Source organism: Tympanuchus pallidicinctus, unplaced genomic scaffold (genome assembly GCF_026119805.1).
Source record: "Tympanuchus pallidicinctus isolate F22 unplaced genomic scaffold, pur_lepc_1.0 scaffold12, whole genome shotgun sequence".
Taxonomy (NCBI): domain Eukaryota; kingdom Metazoa; phylum Chordata; class Aves; order Galliformes; family Phasianidae; genus Tympanuchus; species Tympanuchus pallidicinctus.
The window spans coordinates 5230924-5251956 of record NW_026294637.1 but is presented as its reverse complement, the minus strand read 5'-3'; the positions used below and the strand labels follow the sequence as shown (position 1 = coordinate 5251956).

Here is a 21033-nt window from a genome sequence, read left to right as displayed (position 1 = left end):
ATTTTGCAGCATTTTCTTATATAGGTGAAGTTGCATTTGCTAACGGAGTACGGACTGCTTAGCTGCTGAGTTCAGGGTCCAAGTTTACCCTGATTATTCTGGTTATCTGTTTTTTCTATGTCTGCATCCAGCAATTTTCCATGGGATGGATAAGTGATCTGAGATAGCCACGCTAGCACAGTAGATGAGATTGAAGGGCAAAGGGAAGCTGAAGAATCTTGAGGTCCTACACGTCAGATATGATAGTTTTGCTTTGATGCAAACTCTTAAATAGTCTAAATAGATTATATGAAATATCTTTAAAATGACTAGGAAAATCTTCAATTGAGCTGGACTCTTGTCTTTTTAAATATAATTCTCACGGACTTGCATTTTCTGTTCTTGACATTCAAAAGCAAGCTGAATTTGTGCACCCTAATGAAGTTACTGTGTGTTGTTCACCCTGCTTTCCTCAGTCTCCTTAACACTTGCTGAAAGCGCTGATTACCAGTGTTCTCCTCCACATTCATATGAAGGAAGTGAATGGATAGCATGGCCAGCACTTCAACTGACTGCTAATATGATGTGTACAGGTTTGGACGTTTATGCAAGCACCCAGAATAAGAGGATGATGTTGGCAGCAACATGAGGTCATTCTGCCCATAAACCACCTAACCACTGCCCTCCAGGTAAGAAACTGCAAACCTGTGCTTATCTCTACCAGTTAGTGTTCTTAAGTGAGCAGACCATTGCAGATTAGATAGATGTGCTGTTATGGGCACAAAAACCTTTTAAAGCCCCTGGAGAGCTTTCAGTATGGATCCATACTACCTCTCAGTCAACAAGAAAAGCAGGATTTGTTTCACAATGACAGTTCTAGGACTCAAATGAGAAAGTTCTGCCAAATGAGAACTCTCTGCAGTCTTACAGAAAACTTGCAAGGACGCACATAGTATTTTCCCTGAGATGACCCATGAAATCTAGATTACTATATTAATAGAGAGGTTTGTATACACTGCACTGCCTAATACTGAACGTTGCCTTCAACATCATTACACTCCATTGAAAGGGTACAACAAGTGGAGTATTGGGGCTTCTTACCACTGTTGCATCCACTCACTGATGGGAAACAAGAAAGGAGAGTGAGAGGCAGAAAGCAAAATTGAAAGTTGTTGAGGACAATTCAACTTTGAATTTGTTTTCATTGAACACAGGAAAAGTGCAGTATGAGCCCTCTTTGAAACTTGCTCAGTAAAAGCTATTGTGACAATTTTCTGTGACTTTTTGTCTAGGTTTGGCTGTTGGGCTCTTCTGGTCAAGATGAAGTGTGTATACAGACATCACTGAGATCAGCTCTTGATAATTTAAGGAAAACAGTAAGCTTTGCTGTTGAAGAGAAACTAACTGCAAAATCTTCCATACTAGCAAAGCAGGAAGAAAATAGTAAGTTAATCAGTTTTTTAGCTTTGATGTTTTCGTTTGTGCTGATTTCACTTAGCGTGGCTAAGAATAACACACATAGTTTGATTTCTATTAAAAAAAAAAAAATAAAAGAAAAAGAAAAAATTTGTAAGTTTCTCATTTTTAATTGTCAGGAATTGACTTGGTTTAGCTGGTAGTTGAAAATGTTTAGGAGGAATCAATGTGCATTTTTTTTTAATATCACTGAATTTTGTACAATACATTTGTTGCATATAAAATCAGCAAGTAGAAGGAACTCAGTTGCAGTTTGGACCAGGTAGGTTCATAAATACAGTCTCTTTTTTTTTTTTTTGATGAATTCCTGGAGCTCACAAGACTGTTGGGTCTATTGCTGCCTGAGCATGTCGTCTGGTGCCATGTGAAGTTTGGAGTAGAGACAAAGAGAACACTCTTGATGTGCCCTTTCTCTAATAAGAGTTGGCTACTGTGGCACAGCTGAGCAAGAATTCAATTGTGCTGGAAGTTAATAGGATTTATTTTTATCACTGATGTGCTGGGAAGTGGATGAACCTTTGAGTTTGCTTTGGCTCCCAAGCTATGTCATCTTGTACTCAATGGTCTCACTGCTTTTCCCAGCCTTTCTCTTGGCTTCTTTGCCTACAAACATGGTGGCATCCATACCAACAAGCAGAGCAGCACCTTTTGAGCTACTCCACAGAGGGAAGTAGTTGATGCAGACTTGATTTCTATGTTTTCGTTACCGGTTTGGCTGTGAGTTTAGTTGTGCAAGCTGATTCAGAGAAGTTACCCTCCATAAATCCAAAAGACTGGTTTAAAGGTAATATTTCTTCTCAGAATCAGTGGTTACAAGTTGGAACAGAATGCCCAGGGAAGTGGTAGAATTGTTTTACCTGCAAGTTTTGAAGAGAAGAGTAGATGTGACACCTAGGGAATGGCTTGGTGGACATGGGTCAACAGGTAGACGACATGTTCTTAGTGGTCTTTTTCAATTTTAATGATTCCATGATTGTATAAGCAGCAGGAGAAGTGGAGATTAGAATATTTTTTCCCATCTGTTTTTAAGATAATTACGAGAAGGCAAAAAACAGTATCAATTCATAATTCCAAGTAGTTATCATGTCATTTCTATGGGCAGCTGTGGTTGCAGCCTATCTTGTGTAATTTGGATTGAGAGATCATGTGGTTTGTTTTTGTTCCCCAACTAACTATACTTGATGTTTAGACTCACATTTCTTGAACTGATACTCTTGTTATGAATTTAAGCTGGCTTTCTACAAAGGCTTCTAAATAATTGATACAAGTTGGCCATTTCCCCAGGAAAATGCACGTCTTAAAACATTTGAAAAACAAACAATTATTTTTAAAGATAAAAATTTGAATCAACGTTTTCTCTTCACAATGTTTGCCCATTTTTTTGTGTGTGTTTATAGGCAGAGGTTATGTTTTTGGCAAGATGGCATTTAATATTTTTCTACTGTTCACTTCAGAAGGAACAGAAATTGGTTTAGACTGTAAATTCAAATGGAGTTTTTCCAAGTGCCTATATGACGAGTTCCCATTCACCATTTGAAAATCTATGCTATGTACTTTTTGTCTGCATATTCCCACAAAGCACTTGTGATAACAAAGCTAGTAAACATTTTTCATGGAGTTAGACTCAGCAACCCAATGTTATCGCTAAATGTGGTTCAGAAGCAAGAAAAAGGAGAGCCAAGAAACACACTGCAGTGTATTTGCCTCAAAGGAATGAGCAAAATGTACTAATGTCTCTTCCAGCCTTGTAAGACCGTTAGATAAAAATCACAGTTTTTAGCTACACCAAATGGGATCAAAAAGAAAAGAAAATGGTGACTCAATGATAAGGGTGTATAAATGATAGCAAACTGACTTCAGAACCATTCACACTCAGACTTCACCCATGCGCAAGTTAATCCTACCCCCCTTACTTAAAGCTGCAGAGAGGGAGGAAAAAAAAATGGAAAGAAAAAAGGAAATCATAAAAAGTCAAGGAAAGGCCTTTTAGTTCAGTTAGTCCATCCCTTGTTGATACAGGCGTATTTCTGACAGTATTTTCACATCCATGAGTGCTTTGTCCAGGCTATGTTAACTCCATCAATAGGGCGTCCATTTGCTCTCAGGAGAGATCATTCCATTTATTTGTTACGTGCTGGCTCTGTGGAACATTTCTTTTTTTGTAAGTTTTGTTTCTATTTTCATTAACAAACCAAGCAATGAAGATTGGATTGCCAGTCCCAAACTTAAAGCTTTCAAAGTATAGAGTATCACTTCCCCCTTGGTGCTTGCCATCATGAAAACTCAACTGCAGAAGCATCTCATTCCTCCCCTGATGTGTAATCCCTTGAGATCTCAGAAATACTCAGTAACCTGAAAACACTCTTTGTTTTGAAGAATAAGAAATAATGGAGTGCTTCCACAGTAGGTAAAATGTAAGGTTTTTTCTTGATTTAGTGTCAGCTTTTACTAGGACACGGGGATTTGTATGTATTTCTGAAGTAGACATGCACTGTGAGCCTGCATGTGATCCGTGCCACAATAGCTTTGTTACTGAGCAGAGTTTCCCCACCTAGGAGCCTGCTTTCCACTAGCAGACAGTTTGGGGCTTGATCCTGATGTGATATACACCCCTGCTCTCAATCAGAGAGTTGCTATCAGTGCAGTGATTGATGCCAGTGAGAAGCAGAGGTGGGTGACCTGGCCTCCTGTACTGACCATTGCAAGGGGGAATCAAATTTTGCTTCCAAGCTTTCACCTTTGGTTACAGGGAAACCACATCTAGCTTTGCAAAGGGAAATAGTTGGAGGAAGGCTGCACAGGGCAAAATGCAGTTACATTGTGTTCTGCCTGTGAATTTGCTGCTGTGCTAGGCATCCAGCTCTTTGTACTAACAGGAGTGCTAATATGATGTATTAAATGTCACGTCGGCATCGCTGGGTATGCATATCTCTCTTGTTGTACTGCCTGTTTATGCTTATTCAGCTCTTTGAATAATTTAACACATTTCATACTCCAAATTACCCACAACAGTTTGACGGGGCTGCTGGCAGTTTACTCGAAACACTCAGTGTTAGGTCAAAGTAGGGCCCAAGCATCTGCTAAATAGAAGGACATTTCATACTTAGCAAAGCATGATCAGACGTATTCCTGAACGCTTTTCTGTTCAAGAATAGGTAAATCCATGCTAATCCCCATAGTACCACAAAAATAAAGGGCTGGACCTGACACTGCTATGGACAGCCCTGCACCAGGGATGGTTTGGGCTCAAGAAGAGTTACGGAGGCTGGAAATTGGTGAGAACAGATTAAACTGAGCAATATGACACAGCTGTATCAGCATGACACTGATGGCTGCAGAACAGAGCTACTGATAGCCTTGCTGTGGTTAGGCTGGAGCTAGGGATGTAGAACACTTTGCTGGCAATAACGAAGTATCCTTCGTGTGCCTGCTGCTGTCTGTAGGCTAAGCACCAAATCCGGGCATCAAATATAGGGGTTCTTAGAGAAGCAAGTGCTTTGGAGAAGAAAAGTAAGTCTTCATATTGTTTTCTTTATTCTAGCATGGATTTAAACATTTTTAGGCAGTGAGTTTAACAATAACAAGGGAAGAAAAAATCTGGTGTGGTGCCTGTGATGCTTGAGCAGGCCACACACAGCTGAACCTGTACAGCTACATTAATGCTATATTGGATCAGCTCTTCCCTTCCTGCTTGACTAGATATAGGGTGCAGTTACTGCCTGACTTGGTAAGTGTGCTCTGTCCTCATCCATCCCCTGTGCTGCTGTAAATGGAATCGTCAGAGTGCCCATCTCAGATGTGCACAGAGCACTCTCAGGCTTCTTTTTTCTCTGCCATTAATTAGTCTGGGCTCTTGCCCTGGGTGGGTGTAGAAGTGGGAATGGGAAAAATGGGGACGTGGTCCTTGGCTATGTGGCTGGGTCCGGGCATCCCACTCAGGGTTAATGTGAATGGAGGGCTTCGAAGTAGTTTAAATTAGAAAGGCATGCTGAGCTGGGAGAGAGGTGGGTACGTGGTGCTGATCTGGGATGGGTATGCATTTCGGGACCATCATCTCTGTTATTTTATAATAAGCAACATTTAAAATGAGAATCACTTTGACAGCAGTGCCTGTTCACCTTGCAAACTTGATAGTCTACGCTGGACCATTTGCACCACCAAAAAATCAAGGGACTCAGCACAGTCCTGTTAAAACTAATTTTGGGGTGGAGCTAGCAGGAGGCTTGGAGCTCTGTACTGCAATGTGCAGGTGGCTCTGAGCCACCTCTCCATTCTATTAGCAAAGGGACAGCAGGGCTCAACCCCAGCAAAGCTCCAGGTGCAAAGCTGTGTGCAGCTCCCAAGGATATGCTGAAAATTGTTCTGGGGATTTGCACATCCTTACAATAACGGAGAGTCTGTAATGAAATGTTTGCTTATCATCCATTTAACCCACTTGGAAGCAATCTGAGCATGCATTGTAACCTTGGGTCAAAACTATTTTGGATAGCCGAAACTCATGATAAACACATGCTTTTGGAGGTTAGGAAGCCATCAGTGGGAGACATCAGATTCACTTCTTTACTATTAGAAGGGAAGAAAATCCAGGAGTGTTCAGAGTGGTGAGTTTTGTATAAAACATGAAAAGCAGGCAGGGGGAGGGGGCAGGAAGAAGGAGGAATCTTTTTTGATACCAAACAACATTGCTTCTGTAGCAAATCCTTTTCCTTGTCATTTAAGATTGCGCTTGAAATAAGGAGCCAGCTGCACCCAGGGGGAGCAGAGGGCAGCCTGTCCTTTTGGGTGCCTGATTGGCTCTTTCGTGTATACCTGATAATTACCGGGGAGCTGGAATCTAGTTGTGCCACTTCCACGTGCTCTGAGTAATGCTATAGTCATAGCAGCCCTGTCCTGTCTGAGACCTCCAAAAGCAGGGCACAGAGCACAAGCCTTTCCTAACAGCAAGCTCTGCCTTACCTGAACATCACCGTAACCAGACTTGCTCAAGGTCTGTGCCTGCAGTGGGATTTTCAGCTTGAATTAAGAATGCTTGATTCAGGTATCTAACTTAGGAAGTACGCTTTTATTTCTAAGCTTCGAAGTTGGCATCCTTCTGCTTTGTAATAGGAGAGCAGAACGTCAGGTGCAATCTCAGGGATGTGTCTTTTAACCACTCCATTGGAGTCTGGGACTGAAGACTGAAACAATGATGAGGTATCTCTTCCCAAGAATCACAGACCTGTACCTTTAAGCCACCCAACCTGAAGCAGTTTTCTGACTGAAGGGCAGAGCTTTGTGCTGCAGCTTTTCCCTTTCTCTCCATTACCAGCCATATCATACTCAGCACAACCAACATCACACCCTTGCAGAACTGCTGCCTCTAATAATCCTATTGTACAAGGTTTTCTACCATAGCATTCAGCTACAGGTGTAATCAGCAAAGCAAGCTCAAGGGATGCTAGCAGAGCGGAAAGGCTGCATTGCATCTTTCTGCATAAGCAGTCTCAGTTTCCAAGTTGGGAGATGCTGGTTTGTTGGGGTTTTTTTTCCTTCTTTACTTTTATTCCTTAATGGTCAGAGATGGAAAAATCCCTCTGGGATCTGTGCATTCAGCTTTGTTCTTTCTCCCTCTCATGCTGTCGCTGGTAATTAAAGCTGAGTGAAAAACCAAACATGCTATTTTTTGAATAGATATTTGAAATTTAAAGTGGAAAAAAAAAGTTGTGAAACTTGTCAGATCAATGATTTGACACATATTATTTAGCTGGCTCTAAATATTCTGGAGTGAGAACTTAGCTAACAACTTGTTAACAAAGCATAATTCGTAATAAAACCAATCTCTCTTTCCTTGCTGCAATTTACAAGATGGAGATGATTCTAATAACTGTCTTAAATACTGATGTGATCCTTTCCACTGCAATTTCTAAGAGTTTCTGCCACTATAATGCACAGCAGTAGGATGGAAATGAAAACAAAGGTGCTGTCCTGTAAAGCCCAATGCTCATGGTGCTGCTGGACTTTATTGAGTGTCAAATTGGACATTAGGAAAAACTTCTCCAAAAGAGTGGCCGGGCATTGGCCCAGGCTGCCCAGGGAGGTGATGGAGTCACCATCCGTGGAGGGGTTCAAAAACCTGGGGATGTGGTGCAGAGGGACGTGGTCAGTGGGCACTATTGGTGGACAGTTGGACTAGGTGGTGGTCTTAGAGGTCTTTTTCAATTTCTATTATCTTGCCTTGCCAAGCCACACACAGGATATGCATTGCACAGTTAGAGCCAGATCAGTGCTCAAAGCAATGGCTCATCCTTCTAAGAGTAATTGAGGAATAATGTCTTTGATGAAAACATGAAAGTGGTCATTTTTCTCATGTCAGATCTGTGCTGTAGTGTACTGTCTCTGGCCAGACCATGGGCATCTTTTAAAGACCGCTTTTTAAAGAAAGATCAGCTGCCCTGTCTTTCTCTAAAGTGCACCTGTTCCACCTCACACCTGTAAAGCATGGGCATTTCCATACAGAATGAAAGGAGGAGCACAGCTCGCTACCAGATTTAACTCTGTAGAGTGATGTAGCATGTAATCTCTATTATTTTTCCTGTGATTTGTTAGTGACTGTTGCTAGGTAATGCCTTTTCCACTAAGCATAAGTGAGCTAATGTGAGGGCTTTGAGAATGTTTCATTATATAATTAAGCCCTTGGTGGTGCTGCCTTCTACTTTACAAAAGTCTAATATCTTTTCCTTGTTAGCAAATGGAGTCGTTACAGAATTATGCATGGGGAAGCTGAAGCCAACACATTTTCTTGGTAATGTTACTGTGCCCTCCCTTCTTTTATTATTTGTTACACACAGCTATCTACTTAGCATGGTAGATTTGAAAGTATTTAGATGGGAAACACAACAAATGCATGGAATGCATTACCCACCAGAGTCATCAGCAGGTGCCATTGATGTGTCTCTGGACACCAAATGGCATTAAACAAATGTGGTACCATTTTTTTGACATCTGGAAACTCAGTCTAACTGTGACCTTTTGCTTCCTAGGGATAGGACTGAACTATAAAAGAGCTGCTTCAAGAGGACATCACCAAACTGAAAGACAGAGGCAAAATTTTTCCTTGACGTCTTCATGCTGGTGAGCCCCAAGGTACAGTTTGCTTTGCTGTGTTTTTTTTTTTAATGGTGGGATAAAGAAATGCATGGAGGGCATTAAACTGAGAAGATGTAAAAAAGCAAACCCCAAAACATAGCAGGAAGATTTTGTTTTCCATCAAGCTTCACACTAAATATCACTATCAGTATCTTCAATTGGAGGGAGGAATATTTGGACTGTGAAGCATTAAGCAACCCTGAGGCAAATTTGCTTAGCATCAAGGATGCCTAGCAAATAAGCAAGAAAAAAAACCTGTGCAAGGCAGCGTTGATCAGCCCTGGCACTGCAAGTGAAACTCCAGCTTAGTTGGAGAGTGTCATGGTAAGTGAAAGGAAGTGCCTTTGCAATTTTTGTTGTAGACTTCTGTCACTCATTGCCTTCATTTTCCCTGTTCAATTTGTAAGAGATGACAAGTCATTCAAAGTACTTCTGTTTATAGAAAGCCTCGGTAACCCAACACCATGACCAGGCACATTTCATGAACTACAGATCCTGTGCTGACAGGTGGGGTTTGTGAGAGATTATGTGATGGGCAATGTGAGTGAGACTGGAGGGGAATAGCAGGAAAAAGATGCTGAATTTTTGCAGCAATGTTACCTAACATCAATTGTTTTCTTGCTATGCAATCTCCAGGCTACTGCAAAACATAGAATGGGTTTTGGAATGCTAATAATTATTTGTTAGGTGTATCAGAGTGCTCAGGATCCCAGCCACAGGTTCCCTTACATTTGAAGGCTGTAAAGACCAAAGAACAATAAAAGAGTCCTCAACCAATGCACTCAACAAGTAATAGGGTCACTGATAACAGATGAACATCAACAGTCAGAGTGCTGCACTAAGAATGACTATAGCAGAACATCAGCATGAAATGCAGTGCTCATGGAGTATATTTAATGTAGGCAAAAGGGATTATTCTTTTTCTGGACTCTTCATTCTTCCCCCTATCTCACAAGATGGATCAAGGTGCATTCAGAATCAGGCGAGAGAGATGAGAGTTCCCAGCCTCTTAACAGCTAGACCAAAGCAAAGGGTAATCTCTAGGATGCCAGTCTGAGGCATCTCACCTTGAAGCAGAAGACAATGTTGTCACTTGTTGCCAGCAAGTTCCCATTCACAGTTAGGGCTGATCTTAAAGATGAAATTCTCTTTGACCTCCATCACACAGGTCAAAACAGGTCTGAGAAGTTCAGCACTTCAGAACATCAAGCTTTGCTTTCATCTACATTGTTCTGAAATTTCTTTTAATCAATTATGGAAAAAAAATAGTAAAGACAATTTGATGGTTTCACAGTAAATAGGGTTGTCATCTTTTTGTTAAAATGGAAGGAAAAGAAGGCCCTGTTTTGCTCTTGGCAGTGTGTGCCCATAAACACATTTCCTCACCACAACAGGTAAAGTATGAATGAGAGCCATGAACAAATATTGATAATCATTTCCTTCTGTACTCATGCAGGAGTTTGGTCACATCATTCTTGCTTCGTTAATTTACAAGCAAGTCATTAGCTCTATTAGATCTCTCTTTACTGGGATACAACTGGCTCAAAACCCCCTATTTTTCACAGCAAGTGGAAGCGCATCATGACTGTAATTTGCTGCATGGTGTACCTATGTGCTCCCACATTAACTGTAATCTGTTTTGCCCATGCCAGTGTTTCAGCAGCATTTGGCATTTCATGAATGCAGTATTTATCACTGAAGTTCATACGAAGTTGTAAACCCTAACAAGGCTTATCAGCTTTTACAAACCATCTCTGCCCACTGGACTGTGACATGCTGAGGATAATTCCACTTGCTGTGCAACCATCAAATGCAAAAGGCTTTAAAGCAGCATTTCAGATCGCTTTTCATGAAATCAAATGTCCATATAGCCTTCAAATTCCCACAGGTGAGATGTAACCTGCAAGCTGGGCACTTAAAGCAGTCTCTCAGTCACTTAAAGTCTTCTTGACATTACTGATGTGGTAGTTATGTCCTTAAATAGCACAGTGTGTGAAGGGAGCTGGGTCATGATGCTCAGCTCCAGTGCTTGCCCTAGGGCACACCAGGGCTCTCTGCCTCAGTTTACTCACTGCCAAGATGGAAATGATTGTTGTTACTGGATTTATTTCAGAGGCATATCAGGAAGTGTGTTAAATATACAAGCATATAAAACTCTACCTCTGAATTTTTTAAATATATATTTATATATATTTTTCAGGTTGGTTATTAGGAGAAACTTCTCAGAAAGAGAGGTGATGCAATGGCACAGGCTGCACAGAGAGGTGGTGGGGTCACTGTCCCTGGAGGTGTTCAAGGAATATGGGGGTTTGGCACTGAGGTACGTGGTCAGTGGGCATGGTGGAGGTGGGTTGACAATTGGACTGGTTGATCTTAGTGGTGGATGTATCCTCTGGCAGGGAAACATGCGATGATTGAAGAACAGGCTACAAGATCTTTACAGCACTTTGAATTGAAAAAGTCACGTTAACTGCATTTGCAAAATCCAAAACTTAGGTAGTATGGTGTGTGCTGATGCACAGCTGCAAACACATTTCCTTCCTACAAGTGTTTCAGGGACACTGGTGTGTCTGTTTAATTGCCATCCCCACATTTATTTGTTGTACTCTGGCCACAGCATCCCGTGCTACTGAGCAATCACAGCCGCAAGCTGACTCCTTCAGCTGGCCGTGGGAGCCCCATGAAGAGCATCCCTGCAATTAAAACAGACACTGCCACACCTGCGGGCAATGTTTCCATTGCCTGTTATGTATCATCCACTGTGCATGGCAAAAATTTCCATAGTAGCAGTTTGAACAGCTTCAACAAATGTTGTTCATCAAGAAGGAACACTAATGTGGTTTTTCACTCCAGGATTTTTTGCAGTTAGTGGTATTCCAGGCACCAGCATTGCTCCCTGCCTGCCTCCATGGCTGACTCATGCTCCAACCTTGGTCAAGACACCAAGGTGCTGTTGCTGTTTTCTGTTTCTCATTCTTTAAAATGCATGCAATGTCCTCCTCGCAGTTCTGACATCATAACATGCTCTTGGCTCTAGCAGTGATCTGTCTCATTTCAGATACATATTATCCTCTACAAAATTATCTCCCCACCCTCGTCCCCTGAAAAAAAAAAATTAAAATGAAACTAGTCAAAACTCTAACTTAAAATTGAAAATGGTGAGCTGTGTGGATAAGAGGATGCTTTCCCATTGTGAGCTGATAGCATTTTTTCTCTTGAAGCACTCCTGGGAGTGCTGGACCACCCAGCAGCCCAAGCTGGGATGTGTCCTTCAGCTTTTTGCCAGGGGTGGAAGGTATGGTTTCACTGCAGGTGTCGGATGGCTGGAGGACAATGCCCTGTCCCTGTCCACTCCATCCCATTCCCTGCATCCTTCCTGCCTTCTCCCCACAGCTGCTTTTTGCATTACTTCTGTTGCTGGCTGCTTGCTGCCTCGGCTCCAGCAACAGAGGAAGAGGAGGAAGCAAGAGCAGACAAAACAGTCTTCCTACTGCATTTCAGCCTGGCTATGAAAACATTTGCAGCAGCTAAAAACAGCATACAGAAGGGGATTCATGCTGTAGACTTGTAATCCTGGGCTGGAAAACTCTATTCAATCAGCAGATCCTGCTGCTGTCCTGTTAATCCCCTCTCCTTTCCCACCTTGCCCCTTCCAAAGCTCCGAGCCCATGGCCAGAGCTGCTTTGCAGCAAAGATACTCAATTCCTCCTCATTTTTCATTCCTCAAACATTTTTGAAGTACCGACCAGAAGCAGTTAATGAAAAAGTAAAAAACAGGCTTTGCTGAATTTTGCGAGGAAACGAACCTGAGTGTTTCTCACAAGATTCAGATTTTAGAGGGTGATGCATCACTCACTTGAGGATGCTTTGTTCTCTGACTGCACAAGGTGCCCAGACACATTCTGCGGGTGTAGGCAGGCTGAATCAGGCCCTAGCTCCCAGGTCCATCTGCTTGCTGGGTGGGGAGCTCTGCCAACGTGGCTACAGCGCTCTGCACACGATAGACAAGAGCTAATGGCCTTAAATTGCACCAGGGGTGGTTCAGGTTGGATATTAGGAAGAATTTTTTCTCAGGAGCAGTGATGCAGTGGCACAGCTGCCCAGGGAGGTGGTGAAGTCACTGTCCCTGGAGATGTTGAAGAGCCGTGGGGATTTGGCCCTGAGGGATGTGGTCAGTGGGCATGGTGGGGGTGGGTTGGCTGTTGGACTACAGGATCTTAGGGGTCTTTTCCAACCTTAGTGATTCTGTGACTGTAATAGTGGCCCTGTTTCATACCAAAATGTCACATGGCACACACTAAATGCTATCCTCTGAGTTATTTAGGTGCAGATGCTGCACAGTAAATATCCTTTAGCTAAACGCTTGAGCCACCACCACCTGAAGAGAGCTTGGCATCAGCAACTCTGCTCCTCCACCAACAGGTTTCTGGTGGCACCAAAAGGTATCGGATGTTGAATCCTGATGGCTAACTGTGAGGGAAGCCAATGTCCCTTCACAGAGATGGCCCCGACCTCAGATCCAAAAATAAGTCACCCTCTATCCAGCTTGTCTATGTTTGTGCCGTCTCGAGCACAAGCACGGGGGGGCTGTCAGCCTGAGCATGGCAGCAGATCTTCACCGTCACAAAGAAGCACAGAAAGAAAAGCAGTCTGTAAGATAGAGAAGGACACATATCATGCCTTTACTTTGTACTGCAATCTCTCGGTATTTTGTATGTGCTTATTGCTCTGAGTTTGTATCCCTTTCCCACCTGTACTTACACTGTCTTTTTTCTGTGGCTTGTTATTATTTCTATTGAGCAATCTTCAGCCGAACTGGGAGATCTTGCAGTGACTCACTTACTTGAACATTATTGCCTAGTTCTTTACACAAGACAGATTGGATATGAATGAGATCTCTTGTCCTCATGAGCATTGTATTTATTTCACAAGACATTTTCTTCAGAACTCTCCCTGCAATAAATTATGTGGTATATTTATTTTTTCTTCTACCATGCTATAGCTCTCTGCTTTTTTTGTTGTTTCTCATTTTTCAGACACTGCTTCTTCTATGATCTGCTGTTGTTGTTTTCTATTTTTTCTTCTTACAATCCCTTAACTATATACTTGGGACTCTTTCCCTTGTGCATTTTTAGCATGCTGCATGCATTTGACGTAGTCAAACTGAGAGCTTGAGATAAGTATTTAAAGTAACAAAATGAATTTCCTCTTTTATCTTTCAGATTTTGTGTAATGACTGGGGAAAAAAAAAAAAAAAAAAAAAAAAGAAGGAAGAAAGGCAAGCAGGTGAAATATTTTAAATGAAGCCCAGAACTGTGAAGAAATATACTCTTATGTATCATTTTCTGATCACCATAATGTCAGCTGGGTGAAAGGCTTCAGAATGGTTTACTTCTGAAGAATCACTTGCCTGGATTTCAGCAACTGCCTTTGGGAAGAGCCTGGAACAACGCATCTGCTTACACCCCTGTGTAATCAAAGGGAGGGTGAGTATATTTGGGACTGATGACCCTGAAATAGGACTTGGGTTTATCATATATCTGAGGTATTTATACGAATCCCATCTTGGGACTATATCTCATTGCCAATGTATCCATCAAAACTTCGTTGTGTTCCCTTCCATCCTAGCACTCCTGCTTGATCTGTCCAACCCTGTCGGCCTTTTAACTCCCCCACTGCTTGGTGGGGATGTGATAGCTAGACCAGATTAAGCCCAATTCTGGACTTTCTTTGGGAAGGTACTGGAGAAAAACATGGGTTGAACTGAAGCTCCAATGCAGGTCATCCAATGCACGATTTTGAAATCCAGTTACAAACTGAACTTGAGCACTGCTGCTCTGTTCCCTTTCTGTTTTCAAATTAATTATTTGGAAGCCCTGCCAGTCACTACTCAGGGGAGAAGGCTTCTAGCCTGCTTTACTAGATCAGCTGTTTTTAACTTAGGTAGCATACATGTCATGTAAAGTTAGAACTGACTTTAAGAAGGTACTGATTTTTTTTTTTTTTTTAATGTTTTTGTGTAGAAATTCAAGTACCAAATCTGCTTCTGAAGGGAGCCTTGAAGGATCTCTTCATTAAAATGCACTGAAGATTTATCTGTGGGACAATGCCTGTCCTGCCTGAGCCTTCGTGTCCAGCACGTGCAGTCAGACAGGAGTACAGAAAAATAAAGAAAATCTCAGACCATTCCTCCAAGGCTGGTGCTGTACTATGCACAACTAAGAAGTATTTTACTGGTTCATGTTTAAAACTAGAACTAAACTTCTTCACCTAGAGTGCAGCACAGAAGTAGGACATGTCATTCAGGGAAGGGGTGGGATTTCTCTCCCTGGTGACTTTCAGGGATCATCTACACAAGACCGTCTCCAAACTGATCTAGTGTTGATGTTAATACTGCCTCAAGCGGAGGTTGGCCTAGAAACCCCCAGAGGTCCTTTTCAAATGGTTTTGGGGTTGTTTTTTTTTTTTTTTCCCCTATGATTTTACAGTTCTGGTAAGTGTGTTACAGTAAAATAACCAGATGGATTTTTTTGGAAGTATAGAACAGATACCCTGAAGGCAGAAAGCAGTATGGGGAGAGAGAAGACACAGGAAGGGGAAAAAAAAACAAAACAAAAAAAGACACTCACTTCTTTCCATTTATGAGTTAGAGAACCAGGACTCCTACAAGGAGTTGAGAAATTTGTCTTGATTTGGAGATGAGAAAAACAAACACTTCTAAGTAGCTTCTCACACTCAGCCTGCCCTCCTTGTGATCCTCGTCCTGTCTGGAGAACGGTAGACAGTGTTTCAAATGTTGGGGTCAGGCTGGTGCCTGCTCTGTCTAATCAGTTCAGTGTACATATCTTTCCAGTAGGGATTAAATATGTCTTGTCGCCTGTGGTTTTATTAGAGGGCAGAGAGGAGGCAAAGGAGCCTTTCACTTCTGACAACATTTCGGCTGCTTGCCTGGAGTATCTGCTGCTGGGGAAGGGGAGGAATGGCCAGACCTCCCTGGTGGAGGGCTGTGTCCACGCTCACTGCCTCTGTGCATGGGGAGAATTCTGTGGGAGAGCAGAAACAGGTTAGAAATGGGATGGTTCGGACTGCACCCAGCATCCTCCTCCATTACCTCAGCCTGGGATGGGAAACTTAATTTCACCCTGGGCACAGGCCAGTCTCCTTTGCTCCCTTTCCCCTGTGTGTTCCTCTTACTGGATTAGGCAAAACCCACTGCTGTCACTGAGACAGATGATTTTTCATGCAAAGTTCTCTCACTCTGCTCAGGGCAGGGCCAGCTCTGGCTCTTCTGCCAGTAGATGTCCCTGCTCACATAGCTTGCTGTCTGCCCTAGGAAACCGGCTTCCAAGATGCTAAGCTTCACATCTTTTCTGATGAGAACTGTTCATATAGAGGTGTGGTTTTTTTTCATTCCCTTTTAGGTTTCTGGCGTAAAGTTTAATCAAAACCTTTGAAGGCTGACACTGAAATTAAAAAGACAGATCATTTTTTAATTGCAATGCATTCTTTCTGTGATCTGTAAGTATTTCCATGTTTGTTTATAAGGAAAGTTGGAGTACAGACCCCAGGGAAAGACGCTTTTCTGTTACTCTGTTCTGCCCTTCACTCCTGCTCTGCATCATGCATCCATGTAAGTTCTGTGGTTTAGAGGGCAATACTGTTAATAGGTTGATGATTGGACTGGATGATCTTCGAGGTTTTTTCCAACCTTAATGACTGTGTGATTCCATAGTTTCCTCTTTCTTGCTTTGCAGCATTTTTCCAAGCAGACATTGGTTTGGTGCAGCTTTGAACAAAACAAGAGCAAACAAAACCCAACAGTGCTGAATGCTGCACTCTTGCTGCATGGTGGAAGTAACTTGAGTTTACTGAGAGTTTCAGAGTTCAGCCTTGCAGTACATCTTCTCTAACATGAGACTTGATCAGCTTGCTTTCATAGCCACATATAGGTGAGTTTGGTTGTTTTGCTTAGTGCTTTCTGTTATGGTCTCACAATTATATACTCCTGAAAATTACCACGGGAAAGTTATCCTTAAAAGAGCAAAGAGCACCGCTGCTCTCCACAGAAATAAGGGGATGATAATTGCTATGGAAGAAAAGGAGCTTTGCACAACATTGCCTTTTTCACCCCTTTGCTGTAGGTGCTGGGTTGGGTTTTCCCAGGGCAGGGCAGGATGGCTCTGGCTGTGCTCTCAGATCAGGGCTGCATCTCTCCCTGGCATCCAATTGCTCTGGCTTCAAAAAGATGAACGCTGCAGCCATGAGCGGGGGAACGGCTCATTAACTGATTGGTGGAATAGAAGCACTCACTGATTTCAGAGCATACTTTTCTTGTGCCTTGCCTTTGTCTTCTCCGGCAACTTTCTTTAAAATTTATGTCCCACGTTGTCACATCAGGAGGAAAAAAACATGAGAAATGTTTTGTTATTTCAAATTTATTGCATATTACGTCAGCTGGCATTGTGGACTCACAATATGTAATGCTTCATAAATTATGAAAAATAAATGCTTTATGGGCTTACTACGCACTCTGTTTGAAAATCGTTGAGCTGGGGAGACTCACTGACCCCCGTACAAATTAATGTGCACATTATTTTCATTATTGCAGCTCGTATGGGAAGTTTGAATATCTTTATTTCTTTCTGTAAAGGGAAACGAAAATAGAAGTTGCTTGAATCCTGTTAGCTCTTCTGGCAAGAAGCAGGTATGGTTTCACCCAGCTCGTAACCTATTGCTTCCTTCACAGTCCTTGTTATTCCAGGCCAAAGCTTAAGCTCCAAATCAGAACTGCAGGGACTTAGAATGCTCTTCCGAAGGTCAGATCCTGCAGTTAGGCAAACTAAATCTCCACCTTGGTAGGATTGCATCTACGCATAGACTGCAGGGTTTGCAGAAATGCAGGAAAGCACAAAGCAGACTCCTACAGCAAAGAAGGCAGAGGGTCAGGGTTCTACTCAATTTCCTTATGTGTGATGGGCAGACTCAACCAGACAATGCAGCACAGGGCCTCAACAGCAGCAAAAAAGAGAAATCTCAAGGCACCAACAATGTTAAACCTGATCAGAAAATGGCAGCCTTCAGCTCCAAGCTGCAGGAAATGGATGCAAACGTCCTCATCCGCCTGCACGGGAAAATGTGTTGTCCCATTTTCTGAGGAGCAAAAGTTCACTGCAACATGTGGTGCATGGGAGGCGTGCATGCTTGAGGGGAGAAGGCACCATAATGTTAGGTACAGGGAATGGTGAAGTGCTCTCAGCTGATTTTCTTTTTCTTTTCCCCCTTTGCACCCGACTATTTCTGTGCCTTGCAAAAGGAGGTCAGGGGCAACTCTCCCCTTTTTCGGGCTGTTTTTTGGTATTGCACTGATCCACCACTGTGCTTCTAATGAAGCCATCAGGAGCACAACCAGGAGCCCCCTGTGCAGCTTATGTGATGGAAATCGTTGCTCCAGAGGGCTCCTTAACTTGGGGCTGGATGGATTGAAAACCCTTCCAAGTTATTCTCTCCTAATTCAAGTCAGCTGAGGCATCGAAATGTCGGGCAGATGGACAAGAGCTTTTGCTGGAGCCAGCCAGCTTGCTGCTGCTGCTAGTGCTATTGCAGTCAACACTTAGAGGTTTCATTTTATTTATTTCTGAGCTTTGCAGAAATTAGCCTTTACAGAAGCACATTAAAGGAGACTCCTGAGTGCAAGAGCCCGTGCTCTCAAGTCCCTAACTTTGCAATAAGATGAATTAAACCAAGCCCCCTAATTGTGCCTCCTCCCAATAGTTTTTCTCCTGTCTGTCGAACTCTGCAGTTCTAGAAGGAGATATTCTGTTTAGAAGTTATTGCCCGAACAAGAATCTCAACAGCCATTTGGGGATGGAGTGAAAGTGATTTTCCTGGCAGCCATATATTTTCAAAACGATTCACTCCAACCATGCCAACCCCGGGGACTTTCTGTGATGGGGACAGGCAGGAGAAGCGACCGGATAACCGAATTACGCCCCGGGTTCGTACTTTCTTTTTGTCGGTAAAACGAAGGCGTGCGTTTGCCTCTCGCATCCAGCGGAGGGCAGTTGAGCTCCACGGGAAAGAACGAAGCGGAATTACACCGCGGGGTGAAACTCCCAAGGAGGCAACGGAGGATGGAAATTAACCGTTCTCTGCCTGCCTGCGTGCAGATCGCTTAGGAATACCTGCAGAATTAAAAAGGAGGGAACTCGGTTTGAACTGCTTTGTTAATGGAGAAGGAGAGATCTAAAAGTTTTGTTCAGCAGTCGAGGAAAAAGTCTTAATTCGTATATATATGTTTCAGAGGGTTCTGTTTCATATGTTAATCAGAATTTCCAGTATGTGGGTATTAATGAGGGAAGTTCCTGATTTTCTGTTGGCTTTCTGACCTCAGAAGTATTTAGGTTTTAATTTGGCACTCATAATTTCAGTGTGAAGAACAATTTTTAAAGGCAAACTTTCTTTTCTTGTTGTCTCAGCTGTAGCAGAAAGAATAAAGGCAGATCTCAGGAGCTGAGCCTATAAGGCAAATCTGGCCAGGGCTGAAACTGGGACCAGTTTGGAAAAGTTCCTGTACAGGAAAACTTTTAAGCAAACATTCCAATCAGAAACAGCCCTTACCATGTTCCTCTTAAAATCTGCTCTCCTCCAGTTTATAGCACGGACCCTTGGGCTACAGCAGTCTAGAAAAATCCGAAATAAAAACCACACTGTTTTCTGGGTCTGATCATGCAGCACTCCTTCAAAACAAAACCCAAGGAATACAAGGTTTAGGCCTTCCTGACACGTTGTTCTTTTGAAAAGAAAACACTCCCGTGTGTCTTTATTGCAAATGCATCGTTTTAGGGGCGTTTGCTTTGAATGGAATCACAGGTGGGTGGAAGCAGAAAGCTTTCAAATGTTTGCAATAGCAGTTGCACGTAAAAGCTGTGATGGTCAGCACTGCATTATTAGCAGGCTTATTTACTTCTTATATTTGATTTGCTTCTCCTTGCTGGCGTCATGCTGCTGTAGTAAGAGATCAGGCACAAATAAGTGCTTACAATGAAAATTAAGTTTCTGTAAGTAACTATTTTAAAATGGTTGCTTTTATGTTTACTGCTGAAGGATCTTGAGCACTCCTGCCAGAAAGGAAAGTATTTATTATCTCTCTTTTACAGATGAGGAAACTGAGACACTGTGAAATTAAAAGCTTGGAGAAATTAGTACACAGTAAATTACGGTGTGAATTTACTGTGTACGAACCACCCTGCACGAACTCATCAGGCAGACTGGCAAAGAAAAAGGATTAAAGTCCTTTAAATTATCTCGCATTTGCCACGGACAGACAGCTACCATGCTGTCAGCCCCTTTGGAACCCGCAGCGAGCCGTCCGTGAGGCGAATCCCTGGGAGGAGAGGAAGGACAGAGGGATTGCAGGCTGCGTCCAGGGAGCACGTGGGTTAAAGCAGTGAGTTAGAATGGTGAGGTGGGAAGGTCGTCCCATCTGTCCTGCGAGCCCCACCATACACCTCCTCCAGCCCTTGGGCTGGGTCCATGTGTGTGCATCTAGGCTGCACGGTGACCTCCTTGCCAAGTCCCCTTCACTCCCATCAGTGCTATTTCTGTTTATGGCTCCAGCAGGGACCTCTGGGCTCGGGAATCTCTGGGAGCGGCCTCCTCACCCCACAGCATGCTGTAGGGCCAATGTTGAAGCATCTTTGGCAGGAGTGTTTCCCATTGTTGCTGACCCCAGCTGGGCAGAGGAGCATAGAGGGAGCTGGGGTGGGAGCTGGTGGGAAGACAATTACTGACAAGTTCGTTCCACTAATAAACAAAGACATAAATGACGGCACTGTAAAGAAGAAGCAGGATTCTGTGGAGAAAGCCCTAGAGAGAGACCTAGAGAGAAGAGAGATGTTTAGACGACAGTTTTACATTACGCCACTTTGTGAAATATGTGCTATTTTAGCTCCGAGCTGGAGTCCAGTTAGAGCTGCATCAGGACTTAGGAAGCAGAATGTATTTTAATGCCCTGTGAGCAGGAATAGCTGATAACTAGTACATTTAAATGTGAAAAGCAGAACTTTTCTCTGGGGGATGTATTATTTTTTTTCATATGAATTTAGTCGTTGTAGTTTACATTACAGCTCTAGCGCTCCACTGGCAGTCATTTATCTAATGACTTACATCTTTCAGGCTGCAGAAAATGTAGGATAAGAGAGCGAGAGAGAGAAAGGGGTGGTAGAGGGGAAGTTCTTCATAATTTGCATTTCAGGGCTGAACCTAGGATTGTAAATATAGAGAAGTTGGAACCTTCCTAACATCCCTCAACTATCTTTTTCTTTTTTTTTTTCAGAGCATTATGATATGAAAACAATGGGATTAGGGCACTGTATTCTTCAATCCCTCTCACTCCCGATCCCTGAAATAAGTGTAAATAGAGCTGGATTTGCTTCTGGTATAGCTGAAATTAAG

At 42.8% G+C, this 21033-nt stretch overlaps 1 long non-coding RNA gene across 2 annotated transcripts in view; it reads left to right on the top strand.

Moving 5' to 3' along the window:
* Nucleotides 1-13700: 13700 nt before the first annotated feature.
* Nucleotides 13701-21033, top strand: part of LOC128075163 (uncharacterized) — a 58205-nt gene continuing 50872 nt past the window's right edge. For both annotated transcript variants that reach the window (XR_008203676.1, XR_008203675.1), the window contains exons 1-3: nucleotides 13701-14066; nucleotides 16335-16529; nucleotides 17231-17284. This is a non-coding gene — a long non-coding RNA (uncharacterized LOC128075163). The remainder of the gene's footprint in view (nucleotides 14067-16334; nucleotides 16530-17230; nucleotides 17285-21033) is intronic.